At 34.9% G+C, this 21777-nt stretch overlaps 1 long non-coding RNA gene and 1 pseudogene across 1 annotated transcript; both read right to left on the reverse strand.

The window, feature by feature from the left end:
* Positions 1-9503: 9503 nt before the first annotated feature.
* LOC112750601 (uncharacterized) lies at positions 9504-10448 on the reverse strand. Its single transcript, XR_011872226.1, has 2 exons — positions 10049-10448; positions 9504-9944 (listed from the first exon to the last, which is right to left on the reverse strand). It is a non-coding gene; the product is annotated as an uncharacterized lncRNA (long non-coding RNA).
* A 277-nt stretch (positions 10449-10725) lies between these two features.
* On the reverse strand, positions 10726-21360 carry LOC112750602 (uncharacterized; annotated as a pseudogene).
* Positions 21361-21777: the final 417 nt, after the last annotated feature.

A 21777-nucleotide genomic window follows, 5' to 3' on the forward strand; every position in this document is an offset into this window, starting at 1 on the left:
ACTTCATGGGTACTTTTGATAGTTTTTCCTTAAAGCTACATAAATTGATGATATGTCCTATAGTATGTGACATATCATTAACATGACACATGAACTAATTTTTTTATGATATATTATATTAACTTGCTATGTTAATAACGTCCTATAATATTTAATGTAATATATCATTATTTAACTAGTAGAATAACTAATTTGACTTAGTTATATTTTTTCGAAACTCATTTTAAGGCGTTTAATCTTTCATAAATTAAATTGATTATCGTATGATGTTTTACAGAATTTTTTTACTATTAACTCAATTTAAAAATTATTTATCTTAGTCCTTAATTTATTTAATTAACTGTTATTGTGGCAAAATAATAACGAAAACTAAAATAATAATCTTAAATTTTACTATAGACTACAACAAAAAAATTTGTATCTACCAAAACAAAAAAAAACATGTGTTTTATATATTGGGACTACATTTATTTAAACCTATCAAAGCTGATAGTATTTATACGAGAAGATAAAGTTTATTTAATTATAAGTAGATTGACTATGAAACCAACACGGTGACATAAGTAGAGTAACAATAAATAGATCGACAAACCCTGCTTAACTAATTATATTTTTTTATAATACATGCTACTAAAACTTTTTAAGTAAATTCTTTTAAAAATAAACAAAATAAATTTATTCTTTACTGATATATTTTTATAAAAATATTCATATTTTCTCTTTTATCACTTATCCTATTGACAATGACAAAAAAAATTACAAATAATATAGTCTGAATTGTATTTTATTAAAAAAAAATCAAATCAATATAATACAAATCGTAATCTTTTTGAATAAAATTGGGTTAGTTTGAAAATATTTAAACTAATATATTCAAATCGTAATAAATTATATTAATTTTATTTTTTAAATCGATTCAACCACAATGCAAATACGGTTTTATCTCATTGACAGTCTCAACATAATATTAATATGCATATCTTATTATCCTTATTAAGGATTTGTTTGGATGTGCTTTAACGAAAAGATCTTTTTTTAAGTAACTTTTTTCAAAAATTTTTTAAAAAAGTAAATGTAATTTTATATTTTAATAAATTATTTAAAAAGCTAAAATACTAAATTGGTCCCCTAAAATTGGACCTAATCCTATTTTCGTCCCTAAAATTTTAAGTGTCTTATTTACATCAAAAAAATTTTGATTAGCCTCAATCAAGTCCTTACCGTGAAGTTATGGTGAAATAGGTAACGGCATGTCCTACATGACCAACCTAGTACACATGCTAGACTTTATTGTTGGAAGCAAGAAAAACTAAAAACAAAAAAAAAAAACAAAAAGAAATTAGGGTCAATAATTAAACCTAAATCCTTGATGTTGTTCATGTTCTTGTTGTGCTATCAACATCAAACAAACTCTATCACCATTCCAATCATCATCACTGTTATCAAAAGCAACTTTCATTGCACTATTTTTAAAATTGAATTCACTCCACTATTTATCAATATCTGCATCATCACTCTTTGATTGATAGTCATCATCCTCAAATTCATCATCACTCGCTGATTCTGAGTCCTCTTTCAATATAGAAGATGTCCCTACACTCTTTAGAACCTCTCCAGATTTTTTGGCCTCCCTCACAACTTTGGGCTTCTTACCCACCTTGGCATGTTCAGAAGATTGGGTCTTATGCACTGTAATTGAACCAGACCTAACAGCCTTCACAATCGTTTTACTAGCCTCATCACCATCTATCTCTTCAACTTTCTCAATGGTACAGACTCTTCTAGTAGTAGAATCATCTTTGTGAACAACAAAAAGTTCCACTATCTTGTCCTCGGTCCAATTTTGGTCATCTCCATTGCATCCTTGTCTATTTTAAGAATCCTCTGTCCTTCCTCTATTTCTTCTTTTGAAGACTTGTACCACGTCGCAGTGATGTTCTCTGCTAAATAGTCCTATTCGACTACTATCTCACTAGCTTCGAACTTACTCTACCTATCTTCATCACAATAATCCATTATGGAAGTCTCACCACCCACGTAGTGTAAAGGTTCACCATCAAACCAAAACCTCCCACCCTACCATGGTGTATTTTGATACTAAAATAACTCATTTCCTCAACAACCTGTCAGATAAGCATAAACTACTCAATAAAACTCTCACATTGATCAACTACAACAACAGAAAGGCATAAACTCATTCACTAGGGCAAAATAAAAAATTCCAAAACAAAACAAGAAACGAATATTGAATTATCAAAAAATACAATCATACACACAACAACATCACATACTATCATGCACTAAGATGGGAACCAAATGGGTAGAGAAAATCTCATTCATGAATACCTGACACGTTCTTCAGGCGTTGAAGGATTTCAAACTAACTGACTGAGTTGACAAGAAGAGTCGATATGAGTGTATGCATTCTGAGTCTCAACACGGAAACGCTTACACGTCTATTAACCACAAACCCTTTAAACGGCCACGTAGGACAAACAATTTCTTATTTCACCATGACTTCACGGCAGGGACTTGATTGAGGCTAATAAAAACTTTTTCAGATGTAAATAGGACACTTCAAATCTTAGGGACTAAAATAGGATTAGGCTCAAACGTAGGAGACCAATTTAATACTTTACCCTAGCTAAAAATATCTTTTATCTAATAATTATGTGTGGGTACAATAATATAAAAATACATTTTTGCTTGTTTATTATATCAAAAATATCCTTTTTAAATTAAAAAATATGTAACTTGTAATTTATAAAAAAAAAAGATATTCTTTTACTCAATAAATCTACGCAGCAAGTAATTTCACCAACCAAGTCAGATACGCATGTCTTCTTTTTAACGTTGTGGTGATCGTCTTTTTCTTCCTCCTCTTCTTTTTTTTCTTCTTCTTCTTCAACCAAGTCGTCATTGTCTTCAATAACTTCGAGCTTCTTCTTCTACACGCTCCTTCTTCAACAACGTTGTCGTTGTTGTCCTCCTCTTATTCTCTTATTTGATTTCTTCTTCTCATGTTTCTTTCCCATCCTCCCTTCACTATCATCATCATCATCTTCTCCATCTTTTTCTTCTCTTCTATATGTTCAAAAAATTAGAATAGAAAAATTTTGATTCACATCACATAAATTTTGATGCACATCACAAAATGACCACATACTTAGAACATTGATATCCAACCAACAAAATATGCACAATACAGAAATTTCAGTACACAACACAGAAATTTGGTGCACAGTACAGAAAATTTGATGCACTGCACAAAAATTTTTTAAGGACTACATATTGAAAACATTGATACCCAACCAACAAAATACATACAGCACCAAAATTTGGTACACAACATAGAAATTTTTTATGTATAGCACAACAATTTTTGATGCATAATACAAAGGTTTTTGAAGGATCACAATTGACTCACCCAACCAACAAACTATATTCGCAACAAAAATTTTATGTGCTATTGATAAACCACAATTTTATGGTTTATTTTGTATTGAATTTGGTGGATTTTGTCAATTTTTCTTCCATTTATTCACTAAAATAACATGGCTTCATAAATTTCTCCTAATTGTGCTTAATGGTTAAAAACATGCTCTTTAGGATTTTAATTAGTCAAATTTAATTCACTTTTGATTCCACTTAATACCTTGATATGTTTGTTAGTGATTTCGGGATTAAAAAGGCAAAGAATAGATCAAGAAAGTGAAGAGGAAAGCATGCAAGACGGAGAATTCATGGAAAATAAGAATTTGGAAGATTCAAGGCGATACGTACGCGTGACCGACGCGTACGCGTGAGGAGAAAATCTGGCAGGCGACGCGCACGCGTGATGTTGGTCACGCGACCTCATTAAAGTAAATACGCTGGGGGTGATTTCTGATCTCAATGAGGCCCAAATCCAACTCATTTCTAGTACTTTTGAATCCTAGGATTGGAGGGGGATGAACCAAGGAGTCATAATTTAGTTTTCATCATGTTTTAGGTTAGAATTCTAGAGAAAAAAGCTCTCTCTTCTCTCTAGAATTAGGTTAGATTTAGGTTAGATTTCACTAGATCTAGGTTTTAATTCTTGCTTTGATTTAGTTTTTTTTACAATTTATTATTCTTACATCTTTATTCTCTTAGCCTTACTTGTTATTTCCTCTATTTTGTTGTCTTTATGTTTATGAACTCTTGTTAGCTTTAATTTCCATTAATGCCATTTATGTTTTATGTTTTTTTAATGCTTAATTGAGTTATTATTGTTAATTTCTTGCAATTGGTAGTTGTTAGATTTTATATTTCTTACTATTTTAATATACTTTCCTCTTATGCCTTCCAAGTGTTTGATAAAATGTTTGGTTGATTTTTAGAGTAGATTTTTCTATTCTTGGCTTGGGATGGTAACTTGGGTGACCTAGAGTGACTAATGTCCAAGTGATTGATAATTTGTTGCCATTGACTCTAGTTTCTTACTAAATTAATAAGTGAGTTAGCTAGGACTTATGGACTAGGATCCATTAAACTCACTTGACTTTTCTCTAATTTTGGGGATGACAAAGTGGGAGCGATCCTTGTAATTATCATGTTGTGGTTAGTAACAAGGATAGTGATCCTTAACCATCAACCCTTGCCAAGACCTTTTTATCATTTAAGTTTCCTTTACTTCCTTGCAATTTACATTTCTTGTCCCTTATTTCAAAACCCAAAAATATACAAACCCATAACCAATAATATGCACACTTCCCTGCAATTCCTTGAGAGACGACCCGATGTTTAAATACTTTGGTTATTTTTATTGGATTTGTACTTGTGACAAACAAATTAAACTTTTATTGAAGGTTGATTGTTGATTTGGAACTATACTATCAATGAAATTATTTTTGTGAAAATTCCTAACCGACATTTACCCTCCATCAGCTATGTATAAAAATTTCTATAGTATATCGATAAAATTTTTTATATGTGCAAAAATTTATATACTATGTATAAATTTATGTGGTATGTCAACAAAGTTTCTGTACTCTCTAACAAAAATTTATGCATCAAACAAGCATAGAAAAAGAGAAAAATAACACAATGCATAGTACAAAAACGTTTGTACTTGTAGTATCACAATTTTTTATTTTTTAATATTTTTATTTTTACTACTAAAATTTTGTCAAATACATTAAAAAAAATAAAAAAAATTACTCATTAAAAAATATCTTTTTAATAATTTAATAACATCCAAACGAACTCTAATAAGATACGTTCAATATAATTCTTTTGACATATTTCGTTTGCTAACGAGAAACATCTAATATTTTTACTACTTATCACGTAACTAGTAGAATAACCAACATAAATCACTCGCTATAATAAATTGGGTAAAGTATTAAATTGGTCCCCTACGTTTGGGGTGAATTCTATTTTACTCCCCAACGTTTAAAGTGTCCTATTTATGTCCAAAATAGTTTTGATTTGCATCAATCAAGTCCTGCCGTTAAGTGGGAGTGTAATAGTTAACGTCGTGTCCGACGTGGAAAACGAGAGGGGGCAGGGCTTAATAGACGTGTAATGGTTCCCGCGTTTGGATAGAACACATACTTACTCTACCACTGACTCTTCTTCTTCTTCTTCTTGTGAAGCACGAAACGATAAAAAAAAAACCTACAAACCCTACCGATCATCACTCAAGGGTTGCGATTCGCAACTAGAGAGGTGACATTGTCCTTCAGTAACAGTAAATGTCCACAGAAGCAGTTAGTTTGAAACCCTTCTTCTTCAAAGAAGATCGTGTCAGGTATTCCTTTATCAAATCTCCTCCACCCATTTGGTTTTCATCTTAATACATGCTGATAAGTAATGATGTTGTGTGTGTGATTGTTTTGTTTTATAGTTTCATATTCGTTTTTTGTTTTGTTTTAGAAGTTTTAATTTTTCCCTAGTGATTGCATTTATGCATTTTTGTTGTTTGTTGATCAATGTGAAAATTTTATGAAGTCTGTTATGTTTGTCTGACAGATTGTTCGGAGAATGAGTTATGTTAGTGTCAAGATACACTATGGGGGAAATTTGGATTTGATGGTGAACCTTTACACTATGTGGGGGTGAGACTTCGATAGTGGACTACTGATGAAGATAGTGGCTGAACAGGGATATGTAGCAGAGAACATCACTACAATGTGGTATAAGTCTCTGAAAGATAAAACGGATGTAGGACTGAGGATGCTTCACACAGACAACAATGCAATGGACATGGCCAAAATTGGAATGAGGGACAACATGGTGGAGCTTTTTGTTGTTCACAAAGATGGTGCTACTGCTAGAAAAGGCTGTACAATTGAGAAAGTTGAAGAGATAGATGGTGGTGAGACTGCTGCACCAACTGCAGGGACTGTTGGGCCTAGTCCAATTGTGCTACACAAGGCCCAATCATCAGCTCAGGCCAAGGTGGGTCTGAAGCCCAAGGTGGTGACAGAAGCCCAAACTGATATGTTGGAGGATGATTCTATGTCTGCAGAGAGGTCAAATTTTTCAGGTGATGATGAATCTGAGGATGATCACTACTAGCCAGAGAATGATGATGCCACTGATGAGGGAGACAGTGATGAACAGTGGAGTGAAAACAGCTCTGGAGATAGTGCAATAGAGGTAGCTTTTGATGACAACGATGACGATTGAAATGGTGATGGGGGTTTGTATGATGTTGATATCACAACTATGAAAGATTCCCAAACGATAAAACAGAGTGTTCCAGCTGAGAGAGTACAAGGAGAATTTAGTGCCAGTGTTAACAAGGGAAAGGAGCAAGTGGTGGCTGCTGGACTAAGGGAAGAAGATGATAGGTATGAGAGTGAGGAGTTATGGGATGTCCCTGTAAGTGACGACGAAGGGGATCCCTTGTTGAGGAAGTACCCATTGCACAAGAGTTTGAAGAATATGAATGAGTATAAATGGGAGGTTATGACAATGTATGTAGATAGGAATGCTTTTATGGAATGTTTAACTAGCTATGCTGTGCACAGTGGTAGAGGTTTTCAAAGTGTGATAGCCATAGGTGCAAAGCTGTTTGTCAAGAAGGTTGCAAGTGGTTTGCATACTGCCATAAGATGAAAAGAGAAGATACATGGTAATTGACCAGCTGTTATAAAAAACACACATGCAGTAAGGCAACCAAGATTGGTATCATGAGTTCTCAGTGGCTAAGTAAGGCTTTTATAAAGAATATTTGTGAGAACCCTAAAATCAAGTTGAGAACCTTGATAAGGAAGGCTCATAGCAAGTGGAATGTTGACCTCACAAAGACCAAAGCTGCTAGAGTGAAGCAGCAAGCGTTGGATGAGATTAATGGTACTTGTGGAGAGCAATATATGAGGATACATACTATGCTGCCGAGTTACTGAGGTCGAATCCGGGTACCACTGTTCGGATACAAGTGCAGAGACCTCTTGAGTTTCAACTAGAGATACCAATCCCTAGTAAGGACATGAGACCACGATTTGAGAGGATCTATATCTGCTTGGATGCTTGTAAATGGAGTTTCATGGTGTGCAGACCCATGATCGGCCTTGATGGATGCTTCATCAAGACTCCATATGGTGATCAACTTCTAATAGCCATTGGATGGGACCCCACCGATCAAATTTTGCCAATTGCCTATGTTGTTGTTGAAGCAGAGGCAAAAGACTCATGGACGTGATTTTTGTTGAATCTGTATGATGATTTGGGTGCTGACAAGATCAGATGGTGTACATTCATGAGCGACCAACAAAAGGTAACCCTCAACTTAACCAGTTTTCACCTAAAATTGTGTAATTGATTCTGTGTTTAACTCATGTTGTGTTGTTATTGACTTGTGTTGTTTTAAATTCTGTTTCTATAGGATTGATACCTACCTTTGATGAGTTGCTGCTTGACATAGATCACAGGTTTTGTGTCAGGCAATTATATAGCAACTTCAGAAAAAGGTTCCCAGGTGTTCAGCTAAAATGATGATGTGAAAGGCTGCAAAGGCAACATATGTCTAGGAGTGGGAGAGAAGGATGAAGGAGATTCAGCTGGCTGATCAAGGAGCTTATAATCATCTCATGGAGATCCCTGCTAAGTATTGGAGCAAGTCCAGATTTAATTATTTTTCTAGAGTTGATACACTTGTAAACAACATGTGTGAGTGTTTTAACTCTATTATTGTAGAGGCTAGAGAGAAACCCATAGTGTCTATGTTAGAAGATATTAGGGTTTATCTAATGAATAGGTGGGCTGACAACAGACAAAGTATAATTACATATGTTGGAGAAATTTTGCCAAAAATAAACAAGAAAATTGAAAGATAGTTTGATAAGGGTGGAGAGTGGTTGGCCATCTATGCGGATAGGGACAAATATGAGGTGTCCAGCAGCCAGGGTAATAGAGACAAATTTGTTGTGGATTTAAACTTACATGAGTGCTCCTGTAGAAAGTTTCAACTAATAGGTTACCCTTGTGAGCATGCCATAAGTTGCATTAGAAAAATGTGTTTAGATGTTAAGAACTATGTGAACAAGTGCTATAAGAAAGAGACATACATGGACTGCTATCAACATGTAATCTACCCTGTGAATGGACCAAATCTATGGGGCTGGACTCAGAATGATGATGTGCTACCACCAGTTTTTAGGAAACCAATAGGGCGCCCAAAATTAAGCAAGAATAAGGATGGTGATGAGTCACGCAACAATGGACCACTGTCTAAATTATCCAGGGCTGGACAACAACAAAAATGCTCCTACTATTTTGCACTTGGTCACAACAAAAGAACCTGCCCTAGAAAATGTAAGGTGGAAGCCTCGGCAAAACAGGTAAACGTGGGCTGATATCAATTTAGAGTACCCTTGTATGACTTGTTTATTACTAATTTGTTGATCCCAATCTGTTGATGTCACTATTTGTTGTTACTGGTTGTAGCAGAACGCTGCTCCACAGACCAAGAAGAGTGCTGGCACAACTAGGACTCCAAACCCAGCAAGAATGCAGCGAAGACAACAACAAAAGCAGCAACAAAACTTCAAGCAAGAGGAAGAGCATTACAAGTTGTAGGGACCCAACAGTCACAAACCTCCTCCAAGAGAGCTAAACGCAGCAGCAGCGCCAGTCAACCCCAGCCATCCACAACAACAGTTACTAGTCCATCAAGAAGGACATTGAAGTACATGGCCAAAACACCACCTATGGCCTGGAAAGCATTGGGATGAATTTATAGTAGATTTTAATGTTTACTTTATGTTTTGTAGTGAAAGTGGCAACGACCAAGGGCTGATGTCCCTGTAATACTTTAGACAGTCTACTTTAAGACTTCTAGTTTCATGTTGATATCTTTTGTATTGTTAACTTTTGATGGTTATCTCTAAGACTTGTTTGGATATTGTAATGGTTAAGAGAAGTTACTTTAAGACTTCTCCCTGCCCAATGGTTAAAATGAATTTTCAGAAGTATAGTTATATGGATTGGCAACTTGAGCCTTCTGTTTATTGGTTGATCAAACTGATTTAAACTATTATAATGCCCAATAATGTATGTCAAAATACAGGAATACATAGTTTTCCATTTCACTTAATAATTGATAATGTTTAAAGCATATACCTTTTACACATAACTGTGCCAATTTGTTATTTCCTAAGACATTGCTGTTAGGACTCTAACTGTATGTCAATTTTTCATTCCACTGAACATTTGACATTCCTATCAAACTAGGGACAACAACAGCAAAAGAAATCAAGATAATTGTTAACCCCTAAACCTCAATTAAATTGAGTATATAGCAGCAGTCCAACCGTTATCCATCCAAGAATTCCAACAGCAAGTGCCAATGCAAATTTTCTTTCAGCTTTCTGTAGGTTTTCTTTTAAGACACTTGCTTTCTTCTTCAGTCTCTGAATTTGTGGGTCTTGCCCTTCAGCATCTGCCCAAGCAAAATAATCACATTCTTCTCCGATCTGTTCTAAAAAAAACCAAAAAAAGGACACCAAACAATTCAAACCCTCCACACACTGGCACCCAACGCTATTTCGAAACAAGAGATTGCAAAGAGGAAACTCACCTGATAGTTGATGCATCCCCAGAATCTTCTTCCTAGGTTCTCTGCTATAGATGATGTCCGCAACACTGGTCTCTCCCCACAGAAGCACGTCCTCCTTCTTCCACGAGTCTTGCTCCTGCTACGCGAACTTTGGGAAGACGATTGAGGAGCCATTCTCAAAAGACGACGAACAATAATTTTGGGGGATTAGAGTTCACTTATTGGACCCAATTTTGCTTTTCTTTCTTTTTTCTTGCTTCCAACGGTTAACTAGAGCCACTGCCCCTCTCATTTGCCACGGCGGACACAACGTTAACTATTACACTCCCACTTAACGGTAGGACTTGATTAATGCAAATCAAAACTATTTTGAACGTAAATAAGACACTTTAAACGTTGGGGACTAAATAGAATTCACCCCAAACATAGAGGACTAATTTAATACTTTATCCTAATAAATTTCATAGCAGATTTTTAAGTACAAAATCAAGTAATTTTTAAAAAAATAACTTAAGCAACTTTTTTCGTTTAAATTTTTTTTTTTTTTCAAGATTAGAAGTGAGACTCAAACCACATTCCTCTATGTGAAGATGGGATGATTATACCATTTGAGCTTTTAAATATCAATTACCGTTATATTCTATATTTCCCTCATACGTTCACGTAAATTTCAATTAGTTATAAAATAACAAATATTATAATAATAATAATTAAACTCAATTTATACCAAATTGAAGTTAATTATTGTACACAAAAAGATAGAACATAATTACTATTATCTTAATGAAATTAATCAAAAATTAATTAGAATTAAATTCCTAAAAATTCTGATGTTAGTAAATGAATGAATTTAAATAATATTCATGTGACTCTTAATAGAATGTTAGATAGGTACGCGCCTTCTGGGTATGATGGATCAATAGGATGATCACAAGCTGCTCCGGCCTGTCTCAGAACTGTGATTTTTCTCCCAGCCATAGCAGCTGCACCCTGGAGAGAGAGAGAGAGAGATTAATAGAAGCAGATAGCAAGGCCATACCGTTCATGCAGTATTATAAAACTTTTCATATTACCTTGTACTAAGCATTTCAAGATGAATTCATTATCAAAACAAAACATTTTAGCGTTATTGATATTCCTTACTCGTCTAATGACGCGTCCCTAATTCGAATAAGGTCCAAACTACTCTAATTCTGTTAGCTTTCAAAATATATCACAACAGTCAAGGTAATAGTTTCTTGAACAAAAGACAATTAGGTATCTCACTATTGAATCACTTTAGAGGATCCAACTTCGACAAATATATATGACACATAAGTGTCTCGTTTTTTCAATAGTCAAGTACCTATATAAGTATTTAATTTTGGTTAATGACCTATTTATCTCTAAGATAAATGGTCAAAGACCTATTTGTCCTTTATTATACTTAAGCTAAATGACTAACATACTAACCAGTATCGTATAGAAAACCAGCCAATTCCAAAGTATCTTATTATTATATTAATTAATCAATTAAATAATTCTGTTTCTTTTCATTAATGAAACCCTATGATGTTCAGTGAAAAATAAAATATCTTTACTTCAACATAACTTCCACAAACTCCTGACCCGATGGTTGAGAGTGATAGTTAATCAAACATTTCAGAAAATAGGTACAGCAAATATCCCAATAATACCTGAAGAATATGCAGGAATGTTCCACTTTGGGTCATAGCTCCAGAACATGAACAGGTCATCAAAAGACCACCTCGTTTAGTAAGTTGCATCGCAAACGAATTCAATTTTCTGTACATACCAGATGCACCATGCAAGGCCTGCAACATAATTTCAAACTTTCAATTTGAAATTTTGCGGCAAAAATTAAAGTTGACAATGTGCAGACTGTAAAAGGAATATTGGCACCACGAAATTCCCACAGCACTGCTTTCATGATTACATATCAAGGGATTAAGTATCTCGCCAAAAACAAATGACGCATACATAGTAATACAAGGCTAATATCCTTGTAGAGATAGTTGGTTTTAGATAAGAGAGCAGAAAGAGGAGAGAGAAATACCATGTGGTGTTGTACCCTATGGAGGAACACTAACCTCTATTTATAAGAATCCTAAAAACCTTAATCCAACCAAATAATAATCATGAAATAATGGATGGCAAAACTAATCTTATGGGATTGTTCTTTGATATTACTAGACATCATAGAAAAGAATATTATCTTTATCAACCTTAACCTTGGTCTCAAATCAAATTTCAAATAGAGCAACGCACCATATATATGTGCTAGGGACTTCGGTATTATTGGATGCCCAAAAAGTCCCACATCGGTAGTATGAAATGCTTGATACTATATTTAAAGAGAGTGGTTCTTCTCCCCTTAATAGTAGCTTTTAAAATGTAGTTCCCCACTTTTCATTGATACTTAACAATAAGCAAAGGCGTCTCTTCAATTTCCATTGGTTACTGTTTCAAAATCAACCATTCTCAATAATGGGTTGGGAGAATGGACCCATACAAAACTTATAAAATATTTAGCCGAAAGAAAAATAAAATCTGGATGTACACAGTAGAAAGAAAAGAGAGGATAGGGAAAAGAAATAAAGCCGCCAATCCTTGTCATATTCATTAGAGAAACCTCATTGGAAAGGAGAAATTCTTGGTTGCTCACGGAGCACATCGTGGATATGGTCATAACAAATTTTTATATTAAATGACATTCTTCTGAAAAGAGTGTCTTGTGAAACACGACTTTGAGCAAGTATAGTTAATCCTACTTCTTGAACCCGACTTTATATTAAAATCTAAAACCATGCCCACCCCTAAGTAGTAAGTATCATCTAGTAAAGTACTGTAGAGTGCAGCGGCAGATATGTCACTCTCAAAGAATAATTTTAGTTAGAGGTAGTGGCTGCTCATAATTTGCATACAGTTCAAGAAGTAGGATTAACAAATATCTATGGTTTCATCCACAAGCTAAAATGGCAAACCCTGAAGCAATGTGGTCAGCAACTCACTCCTTGAGTTAACTGAAACCCAAGCGTCATAACTTTGTCTCAAGCCATAATTCATACCTTCTTTGTTGGCGCCAGTTTAGGAGGGTCAATGATGACAATATCCCAGGATGCATCCCTTAACTGAGCATCCTTCATAAATTCAGTTGCATCTTCTCTGAAAAATGATATTCTTCCTGGATCCAAATTGTTTAGCACCACATTTTCTTTAGCTAGATCCAGCGCTGGCAATGATGTGTCAATACCTAACAAAATTACTCCATGATGAGAACGGTTTCTCGATGTATATAAAAAAATTAAATAAATAAATAATGAAAAAAGTATGCAAAGAACCATAGACCCATATTATGAAAGGAGCTACTTAAAACAAAACCTATAGGAAAAACCAAGCGAGTGCTTTTTGTGTAAAAATCTATAAATTAATGGTATTATTTTTTTATTTGAGATAAATAAAAAGTTTATGTTTTCTAATATTACAGTAGTTAAATTGAATCTTAATTGCTATTTTAACCCATTTGAGTTGTCCAGTAAAGTGATGCCAACTTTATCATGGCATGAAGTTTGGGTTGCTAAATGAGAGAGAGAGAGAGAGAGAGAGAGAGAGAGAGAATCACATCAGAGAACCAAAATATAAATAAAATAAAAAATAGAAAAATCTGAGGCATGAAATTAGGAACTTATATTGTGTAAACAATTGAAAAGGGCTAGGGCTGTTTTTCTTTTATTAAATCCATGGAATTCTCATACGGATTCATGATTGACGAATTGAATTCTAAATGGGCCACCAAATAACACCACCACCAACATAACAAAGTTTGATTCCACTCGTAGAGTCGGCCACATGGATCAAACGGCATTATGGGGCCCTTTCATAGAACATAACTTTGTTTAGCCCATTTATTCTCTTTACACTCTGCCTACACTAAGTCTTTGTTTGACTTGGCCAGTTCCAAGCTCAAATAAAAGCAAAGTTATGTTAGGCCGTCGACAACCAATATAAAAAAGTTTGTTGAATCACCATGACATGAAAAATAGCCACAAAACACAAACTACGAAATCCATCTGCCCAAATTCCAATTCTATGTATCAATTCCATACCTAATTCCATGTACCAAACAACCATTAAGAATTCCTCATGAAAAGCATAGTAGCACAATGTGGAAAGGTAAAGTCAGGCTTTTGAGCCTGAAATTACACTAGGCACAATTTGCAGCTACAAGTCACTTTCTTTAAAACACAATGTGACGGGGCTGCTGTTGAATGATCACTCCTTAGATGTTTGGATTTAGGAAGAGGCAAAGGAAACAAACAAATTCACAAGAAATTAAAGAAAAAAATGAGGTGAAGAAAGGAGAAGGTAAATGGGTATAGCTAAACTAAGAAAAAGGTGAAGAACACAAGTTATTTATATTTATTTATTTTATTTTATTTTAGTTAAGGGCGTTCGAAAACATACCGCATATACCGAAGAAGTACAACCCAACATACCATATATTTGACAAGTAGCATATCTCATGCCCATACCCATACCCATGTCAGAGCATATTATGTTCTATGTAACTATGCTCTAGTCACTATTATGGGTACTATTGACAACTATGTTTAATAAATATTAGGGATATCAAGGGGAACAATACTGAGTCATTTATTCTCAGTCTTAATCTCTAACGACCAGGATAGGATCAGAGTCAGAAATGATAAACATAAACTTAGTCAGGAGTAATGCTGGTAATAGTCGTGGGATCATCACAAACATGAGTCTGCTTCAAATCATTAGTGTGCACATGGCAAGTGCAATCTTTACATGAACCAAACAGTTCAGAACTCTTGAGTACTAGCTATAGCAGTCTAAAATTTCACTTAAACATTTCAGAACTTTAGTTCCAAAATAGGATTATTCACCATTGTGTTAAATCTGATTTGCTAGTGGATATTATTAAGTTGTATGTTTCATTTCTTTCTAAATTTCACGCATGAGTTGGTTGAACAACCTATTTCCTACATCATAATACATAATCATAGACATTAAAAATGAACGAGAATTAGCAAACATATAATGTACCAGTGACATTTATGGCACCTCCACGTACTGCATTTAGAGCAAACCCACCGCTGTAACAACAAAGGTCAAGAACCTTTTGACCATCTGAAATGCTTGATATAAACTGTCGATTCTCACGCTGGTCTGCATAAAATCCTGTCTTCTGGCCTTTCAGTGAAACCGTGTATACAATCCCATTTTCCATAATCTGAAAGATTGGAACAACATTCCACAAAAAATTCATTGATAACTAATGGTTTGCTACATGTTGTAAGTTAACAGAAATTATTTTAGCAAACAGTATTTTATTTTTTGAGATGTTCAAGAAAGTCTAAACATGGTTACACATGATTTATGAAACTCATTTCAAGAGTTTTGATTCAACCAGACACTCAAATTATTTCATCAAGTAAAATATATAATCTTGGACGCAAAAGATTCAATTTTAAAACTATAACTGAATTTAGTAAAGCTCAGTTGTCATTTTAGCTGAACTGAGATACATCAGTTTAGACATCAACTTTGCAAGTACACATCAGCTGCATCAAACCAGAAGACATCAGCTTGTGCAAGTATACAACAGCCAGAGCAAACAACATAAGCTGAAGCTAAACCAGAAGACAGAACAGACAACATCAGCTAAAGCTGAATCAAAGGACATCAGCTTGTCCAGAATACATCAGCTAGTGCAGAAAAGATCAGGTGAACTTGAATCAGTGAACATTAGTCACTGCAGAACACTTCAGTTAGTCCAGAAAGACTAAACTGAATATCTCAGTTTAAAAGTTCATATCTGAGAAAACTTGGTCTTTAATTTTGGGTTGTTTTATGCACTCAGTAAACTGACAATTGTACGCTTAGCTGGAAAAGATTGAGGAAAGAATATCTGAGAGGTGTCAGTCCTAGTGAGATCAATGACAAATGAGGAAGATTGAGGAGGCATGTACCAAAACATCTTGTACGTGGTGAAAGTGTAGTTAAAAATCTCAAGGATTATTGAGTAGTGGATGTAGGCAAGTCTCATCTCTCAACCGAACTATATGAATTCATTGTGTGTTTTCTCTCATCCTTAACTCTCCTTAAGTTCTGTTAGTTAAGCCTGCTCTTTGAAAGGGAAAAGGTGTCCCAGGGAAAGCTGTTCATTGCACGCAACCCAGAAGAGTAGTAGCCCGCAGATTAATCATAAAGCAGTTTTGGTTTCTAAACTTGAGAGGAATACTACTTGTAACAGATGCAAAGCCTTAGAGAGCTTAGTTCAAAGCGGTCAATAGAGAAAGCTAGCGATCTATGAAGCACAGACATGGACACGGGACACGGCGACACACCAATTCTAAAAAATTGTCGGACACAGGGACAAGCATATATAAATAATATATTCATTAATATTAAACCAATAACTATTTTCAAAAACAACCATATGATACGCACTTCTCCCTAAAGTGTATAGGTATTCAAAAGATAAAATCATATACTCTTTATGTCTTAATAGAGTTAGTAAGGCGCCAATGAGTTATAGCTCAAATGGAATAGTCTCCCCATACTCAATTAAGAGGTTGCGGGTTCGAGTCTCCTATCTTTGGTAAAAAAAAAAATAGAGTTAGTAAGGCTCCGTTTGGTTCATGTCTCACAAAGGCTAAGACACAGACACAAAGACATAAATATTGAGATAGGCACACATACATAGACACAGTTAAAAAGTATTGTGTTTGGCAATTATAATGGACAGAGTACACATTATTTTAAAAAGTCTATTTTACCCTTGATATATGAAAAAAATTCAATAACTGCATCTCTATCCCTTCATCTTCTTCCATCAACTTGATTCGTATTTCCAACAAAACTAATTTATAATTCCATTTTCATAATCCAGAGCAAATTCAAATAACAAAACAAATTTTACATAGATATATATTATTAGGGTTTGTGTCAAGAAGATTAAAGAAAGCAGAGAAAAAAAAGAAGAGAAATAAATTATGAATTGCAAAGATGAATGTAAAAATAAAATTATGAATTGTAAAAATGAATGTACTCTACTTCAGTAACTTGTACTCAGCCCATATATATACTCATGATGAAGGTGAATAATAACAAAGATGAAGAAGAGAAAAGACAGCCCTTATTCGTGGAGAAGGAAAGTGCGTGGAGAAGAAAAGAGAAAAATGAGGCAAGGGTAAAATAGTATAAAAATATAATTTCATTCGTGTCTTAAGTAAAAAATTTGTGTCTTGCCTCTTTGAAGAGACACAAATTACATGTATTTTATGGGTATTCATGTGTAACCGTGTCTCTCTCAATTTTGTGTCTTAATAACCAAACAGTGAACATGTATACCCGTGTCTATGTCTATGTCTGTGTCTTGTCTTCAAAAACAAACACTACCCGAAGAGTTTTATACATCACATGTACACAAAAAAAGTTATCTAAAGTCATACTATTTCTCTATCATATATGATTGATATCTTCATCATTAGAAAAAGTTACTCTTCCAACTCCGATCATCAAAGAAAGTGGCAGCATCAAGGATACCATTTTCTTCATCAATTGGTGAAAATCATCTCCAGAAATATCCCACATCATTGTTTCTCTTTTATTGTATTGTGAAGTTTTTCTTGGAAGAAGACGAAGATTAGTGTGGACAAATACTAAATTTTCTGCACGTTTAGGCTTCAACTTGTTTCTTTTTAGGGAACGGATAAAGGAATAAATGCTCCAATTCCTTTCACAACAAGAAGATGAAGATGGTTGCCCTAGTAGCCTAAGAGCAATTGGTCGAAGAAGTTTTGATTTACCACCATAAATTAGCCACCAAGATTTTGCATCGACTATGCCTCTATCATTCAAGGAGTCATAATCATCAAAGACACCTCTACCATCAGAAAAGCATGCAAATTCAACGTTTACTTTCTCCTCTCTACTTCATCAGGAAAATACCTCTTCAAGCATTTAACTCTCTCATTAGTGATTTCAATATCTTGATGAGGAGAAACTCGTGTAGGTCTTCTCTCAACCATCAATGACTATAATACCTATATAGTTAGTGGTTAAGAAGAAATTAGTAGCGACAGGAGAGGACATGGGAGGCAGCGATGATGACAAGCATCGTGGAAGTGGCGGCAGTGAGGAAGAGATGCTGAGATTGAGAGTGAGTGGGTGTGGGGAGGGACGACGAACACCCATGGAAGCAACGACCGGAGGTGTGGAGATTGACGACGAACACTCGTACAGCGGCGACGACGAAGGTGGCGGCAGACTGGCAGTGAGGAGAGGGTGAGTGGGTGTGGACAGTGGAGCCAAAGAGGGTATTTGGGGTGGAAGGGGAAAAGTTAGGGTTTTTAGGTTTTACTATCTTATAATTTCACTTTTGGTAAAAATCACTGAAGTTCCATGTCTGGGCATGTCCCCGTGTCTAGGCCGTGTCCGGGCAATCTTTTTGTTTCTTTGGACAGGACACGTATGGACACGGAAGACACACATGTCGGACAAGTGTCTATGCGCGTCGGTGTCCGAAATGTGTCTGACACGCCGACACGGCAACTCAGCGAAGTGTCTGTACTTCATAGCTAGCGATTAAGTTCAGGAGTAGTTAGATCAACGACAGCTGTCATAACTGACGCTAACAGCCTCCAGTATATAGTTACTCAAATTTCCCTGCCCCCACTATATATATTCTGTAACTACAGTGTAATCACACTCGAGTCTTCAGAGATTCCTGTTAATCAGCAAGCAACAGGAAAGAAAATTTCAAATTCTGAACAGTTACTTACTGGACTCCTGCATACCTTTGTTCTTTCAGGACAGTTAGATGAATGTAATTCCTTTGAATGAGACAAATCAACTCCATCTTCCTTTAAAATATCAACAGATGGCCTCCAATTTACATGATTGATATAGTTGATTTTCCAGATGCACGCCTCTATCTCTGATTTGTATTTCTCAACCCAAGCTGCGGATGATGCGACTACAGCTACATCTCCAAGACATCAACAATCAAACCTGATAATCTGTAGAGGACAAATACCAATTAAAATCATGCAAGTGAACTCTTTTCGTCAATATCATTTGAGCAAGAAAGAGTGATTATGAGTAATAAACGTGCTAAGTATACGAAGCTGTACAATACTAGACATTCTAAAAAGAGAGAGTTGCATTTAGTGTTTAATATGTATCCAATACTAATACATTGATGGCGTTAGTAGTACAATCATTTGAGGTTTGAGCAACAAAAGAGTGGTTATCACTTATCATTAATAAACCTGCTTAATATAAGTTGTATGATACTAGATATTCAGAGAAGAGAGATATGAATTTGGTGTATAACACTATAACATGTCCAATCTAGTACATTGATGGTGTTAGTCATATACTGTGTTAGAAATAAAGAGTATATCTTATGATTTATCTATCATATAGTATCTCTCAAGATGAGCTGAGATATCTACTATTGTTTCATGATTATTTCCTTATTTGTTTAGACTAGGGTTAGTCTATTATTATAAATTGAGGTTAGTTTTTTCTCTCTTGTTTCTCACCATGATACATCAGAATATTGTATTCATATACTCAGTTCTTATTTTCTCACCAAACCTTCCTCTTCTCTATCTTAAACCCACATTCTCAATGCATGGATTATGTATCAAGAAAAACCTTAATAATTTTCGAAGATAAAAGCAATATAATACGTTAATATGCAAAAAACATGAACCTTAACACTAAAATGGTGAGCTGGGCATATATATATACACAATTTAAAGGGTTTAAAACAAAGCCGAGTGCTGATGAAACCAAATATACCAAATCATTAGTTGTAAAATATCCAGATACATTAATCATTTAGTGATGCTGGTACATTGAAAAAGCTGAGAAATGGAAAGGCAACAAAGAAAAGCTCAACCCTTGCATCCCTCACCTGTCACCCTCGCTATTTATTAGACGATAAGCATTTGTATGGACTGAAGGAAGACCCAACCTTCTACGCAATTCAACAGCTTCATTAATTCTCTTTTCAAGCAGTTTCTCCATGTTCAATGCACATGATGAGTCACTGTATCATAAAAAATTTTCAAAAAGAGGGAGGAAAAAAAAAAGGACCCGGTCAACAAGGTAACCGGAAACCGAAGAAAATGAACAAAATATACAAACCTAGTAGCTTCAACTTCAAGTTGCATGAGCCGAACACAGAACATCGAAACTGAGTTATACAAGCCCCAACCAATTGGCTTTTCAGTCCCATCAGCTACCAAAACAATGTCTCCAGTCTTAGGTGGTGGCCTCCCAATTATTCTATCAACTGCTCCGCTATACACCATTGGGTTGCCATCCTTAAAGAGTTGTGTTTTTCCCTTCTTTAGCACAACCTTTGCAAAACCTACCAAATCCAAACTGTTCATGAAATAAATTCAGCAAGTTGAACACGACATGACTTTTGACCTCAATCTAGAACTCTGTCATTATCTCATGATCTCGTCCTTGGAGTGAACTGAAGAAGTCATCCGAGTAAGTCTTTCTAGAGTGTTTTTTATTTTATTAATATAGTGAGCAAGAATTGAGTTTAAAACACGAAATTTTGGTTATATTAATATGCAAAGTATCCCTTTTTAAGTTGAAGATGACATACATGTACCCAGTTGTATATATTACATGCATCATGGGCTCAGGTCCTACAAAATTGTTGGCATTTTAATCCGGAGTTTTCCAGCATCGAACCAGAGTACTAAACTACCATTATTACACAACACTAGTCCCCCCCCCCCCCCCAACCCAACACAATTTTCAACATTTAGTAACAGAATTCATCAACCAATAGTCCAATACATGCCAATGTTATCACTAAAAGCCAACTTCATGTTAGAATCCAACAAGGCACAAAGTTTTTCCCGTCTTCATCTTCACCAAAGTTACTTCTCGGTACAAATAACTCTCCAACTCAAAAATAAAACCACTCAATTTTATTTTCAAAAAGTGTAAGCGGAATGAATAGATATGCAAATGCAGTTTCCGATACGCAAACACAAAGAGGCATCTCATCGAAGGGCGAATTTCAAGTGAGCGAGACAACGCAAACCGAAACAAAGGAACCGAACAACAAGGTTGAAATAAGAGAGAGAATTGTTAGCGGTTGAAATAAATGAAGCAGAAGTAACCACCTTTTGAATTTGAGTAGGCAATTTCTTGAAGTGTGGTTGGGGTAGCTGGCAAAGAACAAGCTGAGAATGACCTCATCAGAAGCGTAGGCATGTACTTCATTTTTGCCGTCCACTTATCCAAAGAGGATGTGCTCAGCCTTCCCATATAACGAAGACGGAGAGAAGCGGGTGGGCTGCGGGGCTTTAAAGGATGCACTTTTAGTTTAGTTGGGGCCATCAAGCAGCAAAATCCAGATTTTATGCAAAATCAAAATGTAAATTAATTAAAGGCTAATATTTTTTTTATGTTGATTAAATATATGTGTAATACATTGTTATTGGAAGATTAGGTGTTTTTTTATATTTTATTTAAATCGGACGGTCTGATTTGTTTGAAGAAAAAATAAACTACAAATCGGACCGATTTGTTTGAAGAAAAAATAAACTACAAATCGAAGGGTCCGATCTGTGTTTTTTTATTTTTTTATTTTTTAAAATAAAAATCGGACGATCTGATTTCAAACATTAAAATTTTTTTAATTTTCAAAATTACAAATCGGACCGTCCGATTTGTGATTG

The sequence above is a fragment of the Arachis hypogaea genome, chromosome 15 (assembly GCF_003086295.3).
Source record: "Arachis hypogaea cultivar Tifrunner chromosome 15, arahy.Tifrunner.gnm2.J5K5, whole genome shotgun sequence".
NCBI classification, from domain to species: domain Eukaryota; kingdom Viridiplantae; phylum Streptophyta; class Magnoliopsida; order Fabales; family Fabaceae; genus Arachis; species Arachis hypogaea.